Here is a 5,286-nt window from a genome sequence, read left to right as displayed (position 1 = left end):
GATTAAAGAGCGATCTATGAATAGAAAGAAGAAAAGGTTACCTTGTCTTCTGTAAAATGTAGAATCTGTCATCCTAGTGGTTCCACACGATCGGTCTCATGACTATTTATAAGAAGGTAAATCGAGAAACTGTAGTTAGTCATGATAGAGAAGAATATGAATACAAAAAAGAAAAGGTTAACTTGAGAGAGGAAAGAGTTCACCGATCTTTATTTAATCAAGAGGGGTGGAAGAAAGCAGATTGACACAAGATTGGGCGTGTGTGGATGAGAGAGAAGAGGTGTTGGTCTAACGTCACGGTCCACATAATTTCAAGCCCAACAACCTGTCGAATCCGCCGCTCCACTTTGACACGATCACATTTCGCATGCCGAGTCAAAGTCAAACCCGAGTGAGAAGGAGTCCAAGGGCGGTCGATGGGTCACGCGTTAATGGTCACTATAAATTAGCTATGGAAGCCTCCAGATTGCAGGAAGCAAATTTGAGCAGAGGAAGAGAGGAAGAGGAGCCGGTCGATAGCAGAGCAGTACGGAGATGGCGAAAGCAGCGACGTCGTTGTCCCTCGCCGGGCTCATCTTGGTGGCCGCCAACCTCGCGCTCGCCGTCTCGGCAGCAACAACTCACACCGTCGGCGGCAACTTCGGGTGGACCATTCCTTCCGGCGCCAATAACTACTCCGCTTGGGCTTCCACCCAGACCTTCGCCGTCGGCGATACCTTAGGTAACCACGAAGACAGCGTGTAATCATCTGCTGGATCGATCGTAATAGATCTTCCTGTAATTTACTGACAACTAACTAAATTTGTTCTTGATTCAGTTTTTAATTTTGTGAGCGGGGGACACGACGTGATCGAAGTGCCGAGGGCGAGCTTCAACTCCTGCTCCGCGGCCAATCAGATCGGCTCCACCATCAGCACCAGCCCCGCCACGGTGCCCATCACCACCGCCGGGATGCACTACTACATCTGCGGGTTCAGCGGCCACTGCACGGCTGGCCAGAGGCTGGCTATCGCCGTCACCGCCTCCTCCTCCTCTGCCTCCCCTCCCACCACCGCCGCTACGGCTGGCGGCAGCTCCGGCACCGGGTGGCGGCAGCCCTGGTGGTCGAGTGCCCAGTTCGGGCGCGATTTCGGTTCCATCTTGGGCGTTCATCGCCCTGTCGTCTCTGTTGGCCTCCCAATTCTTGTTCTAAATATACATCTACGACGATACATATGATCGTAGCTTTCGGATTGTAGTGTTGCTTTAAGAGTCATGATTGATTAATTTTCTCCCTTGTTAGAGATGATACGTTGATGCTTGTTGGTACACATTTTATAAAGGTGAATTCGATTGATCCTAATAGTTCTACACGATCAATTGATACAATCATTTGTGAATAGGTAAATCGAGAAACTGCAGTTGGTCACGACGGAAGAGAGTAATATCTCGACTTCGCTCATATTTAATCCTTGTCCATTTCAACAACTCTTATATATCTCGTAACGAACTCAACTATACTCCGGGAACGATGCTTGTTGGTACACACGATAACATAGTGGATGAATTCCATTGAGAAGGACTTTTTTTATATTTCTTGGATTGATTAGTTTCAAACATCTTATGATACTCCTTATTACAGATTTACATTTGATGAGAAATTTAGATATCCAAGATGAAACATTTGTGACACATATCTAAATAATTTGGATATCAACATATCATACTCATTTGTGATCTTTGACCATTTCCTAACCTCCTCCCCTCCTTGCCTATGCCTAGAGATGGTAAAACAAGGTGCATGACTGGATAAATTATGGTCTGAACCTGATTGACTCATTTTCTTACGAACTTGAGACCCAACTGCTGTGTCATGTTGGGCACAGTCCAAGTTGTGCCGGACCATATCACAATCTGTCCGGCTCTTTTTACACCTCTACCTTTTTCGGTGAACTTGTAGTTATGGCTCTAAATTTAGAGGCCTATGACATCCTTTAACAAACCATATTTAATATCAATTCTTGTTGACCGAATCAAAAGAGAAAGAAATAAAAGAAATCTTATAATCAAAATAACATAAAATCTTGAATCATGACCACTTTAGGGAGGAGGAGAGTCAAATAACCATATTGGGGAGAAGGGTGAGGAGAATCAAGTAACCTTATTGGGGAGTGATGCGGGTGTCATTGATCATGTGGCTCTCTCTAAAATAAAAAGTCAAGAGTTAAGTGAAGGACAGGGTTCAAGCTGACCTGGTAAGACCAGTCAACATGAACTTGGGAGAAACCATCCCATCAGGGTGAGATAGCTATCGCCTCCGGCTCGGACTGTATTTCGAGTTCAGTATGGACTCAGTCCTGGACCTCACTTGGGCCTCCAAAGCAATCTCGTCCGGCCCCACAGCTTCATCTCAGCCGTCTCGGTCTTGACCGTCTCGTCTCGACCATCTCATCTCAGCCACGCCACCTCAGCTGACTTCGTCATGAGATCCACTTTCACATCTTTTGTGAACCACTGTCTTATATGGATCCGATAAGAGGGAACGCGAATATTCTTCTAGACACGCGATGGTCCAGGAATACCAAATGATTACGAGGTTGTCAGACCTGGTCCTCTCGAATACGTATTTTTTTACACATAATGCCAAAATGAAACGGAAGCGATCAACACCCATTAGATTTGATCTACTCATACACTTTCATAATAATGTTTCTCTAGCCGACGTGGTGTAAAATACCAAAAATTTAGAGGAAATTTATAAATAAAATTAATCTTAATTTTAGAGGTTTAAGGAAAGATTAGGAAGGTTAAATAAATTAAAAATTAAGTGGATTAGGTTTAATTAATTAAACCCTAACTTATTTAATAAAATAATTAGATTAAACTCATAAATCATAAAAATAGACATTCATTAGATTATTAAATACGAAATATGGGAGAATGTGACTTGTCTAGTAAAGACGAAACCAACAAAACCAAACTAGGACAAATTAGAGATCGTTTGGTTAGTGAACCAAATGAACCAAGATTGAACCAAATGGAACCAACTTAGTTTGATTCGTGATGGAAGAAGTTTTATCAAAACAGATACAATGAGAAGATTCGTCTTATAAAGACGAATCTAACAAAATTGATTTGAGTCAAATCAGAGGTTGTTGGGTTAGTGAACCAAGTAAACTACGATTGAATCTGATTTGTTACAGTAATCGATTCAATTAGTCTAAGTTTTAAATCGGTTTAGACTAAATCCAACAACGGATTATTGTTACTCCTTTTTCTTCTCTCGCCGCGAGGAGCCGCTCCTCCGCGCGATCGAAAACGAGCCCACCCCGTGTCCGCCGAGGAGTAACAATAATCCGTGGGCTATAAAGGGGAACCCTAGCCGCCTCCTCTCGTCCTCCTACCTCTCGCCTCTGATCGCTGCTCTGCCGCCGCATGACGCCCGACGCCGCCCGAACCTGCACCGCCCGCCGCGTGAAGACCAAAGCCGCCGTCCCTCCCTGTGACGGAGAAGAAGAAAACAGCCCGAGCGCCGCCGCCCGCCGCGTGGAGAAGACCAGCGCCATCAACCCCGCCGCCGCCAGCCCTATCCGCCACCACTTGCCGCGATCGCTCCTTTGCACCGCCGCCAGTCAATCGCAGCTCTTACCACCCGACAACTTGGGAACCTAAAGTAAGTATTTCGGTGGAGACAGGTCAGAGATTGCGTGATGTCTATACCTTCCTTCTTCGTGTCTATGCTGCCCTGGTTTAGTTACTATTTTCTTTCTAATCGCTTGATTATGCTAGAATGCGACTTCTTTTGGGTTGCTCTTTTAACTTGATAATTGTCGGACTATGTTGGGACTGGTTAGAAAAAAAATCTCTGCCCCGTCGTTTAGTGCCACCACCCAATCTTTGTAGACGCCAACCTTTGAACACTTGATTTGGCTATAGTTTTAGTTAATAAAAGAAAAAAAAAACTATGTCTTTGCCCCAAAAGTTATCATGTCTCGGTTTCATAGATTTGGCAATTTTCTAATTATGCAATTTTCAGAATTATCCTATTTCAATGTATCATGTCTTTCGCCTTTCAAATATATCAATTCTACAGTATGTAAGCTTGATCTCCAGATTAATTAATAAATGATCCCTAAATAAAGGTTGAGGATTTTTAGATTTCTAATCTCCGGTTGGCTTCTAAATCTATTTTGGTGGATCAATTTAAAAGTTATATTGTGGTTGTATCTAGTGAACCTTACAAATTCATTACTTGTGAATCAGGGTTTGCAACAATAAAATAAATATAAATGACTAAGTTATTAATTGATTGAATTGGATTATTGGTAATTTAGTTAATTAATAAGGTAGTTAATATGATTAATTAATGTTTAATCTATTTATTAATTGGCTAATTAATGGTCTTCTTTATTGATTAAGTGAGGATTGAGCTAAATTGGAATGAGTTTAGTTAGATTAGGTTAGACTAACCTTAGAATTGGTTAGAATTTTTTTTGATGGAAATTTAATAAAATAGTATATTTAGAGGATGTTTTATTTTACAGGATCTTGACTTGTGAATCCGGTTGTATTTGAAGACGATTCGTTAATCAGGTGGGTAATCTCTGTATTTGGTCATCTATATTCTCTTTCCAGTGCTTATTTTTCTTTTCTATTGTTGTTGATTAGTCTCTTGATCACTTTCCTATACCTGTTGGTAGGTACCCTGTACTTGATCACTACAGGATTTCTCTCAGTGCATGATTTACTTTCGTTGTTGTCTACTCTATTGATACTGTTGCCACTTGTGCTACTTATCTAGTTGATACTTATTGATATTCGTTGTTTGATACCTTCCAATTGACCTTTGTAGGATCTGATATTATCCTGTTGCTATCGTTGCTTGATTATTAGTTGTTGATACTTAGACTTGAAACTTAATCTGATGCCAATGTCCTGTTTGGCCCCTCAGTTCACTGCCCGAGGGGGGGTGACTGGGGAGTGTAGAGTGCGGACAGGGACTTGCATTCAATTATGTCCTGTTTGGCCCCTCAGTTCATTGCCTCGAGGGGGGTGATTGGGGAGTGTAGAGTGCGGATAGGGACTTACATTCAATTATGTCCTATTTGGCCCCTCAGTTCACTGCCCTGAGGGGGGGGGGTGACTGGGGAGTGTAGAGTGCGGACAGTGACTTGCATTGTAATTATGTCTTGTTTGACCCCTCAGTTCACTGAGCTCTGGGAGAGTGACTGGGGAATGTAGAGTACGGACAGAGACTTGCATTTGTTTGCGATGGTTGCTGCGTGATTTTACATGCATTCGTTGGTA

The 5,286-nt window shown here is 42.6% G+C and overlaps 1 pseudogene; it reads left to right on the top strand.

Moving 5' to 3' along the window:
- Positions 1-483: 483 nt before the first annotated feature.
- LOC141832186 (mavicyanin-like) lies at positions 484-1,290 on the top strand (annotated as a pseudogene).
- Positions 1,291-5,286: the final 3,996 nt, after the last annotated feature.

The sequence above is a fragment of the Curcuma longa genome, chromosome 7 (assembly GCF_044706935.1).
Source record: "Curcuma longa cultivar G26 ecotype Majalengka, Jawa Barat chromosome 7, ITB_CL_G26_1.1, whole genome shotgun sequence".
NCBI lineage: Eukaryota > Viridiplantae > Streptophyta > Magnoliopsida > Zingiberales > Zingiberaceae > Curcuma > Curcuma longa.
The sequence above is the reverse complement of the archived record's forward strand: the minus strand, read 5'-3'. Positions and strand labels throughout refer to the sequence as shown.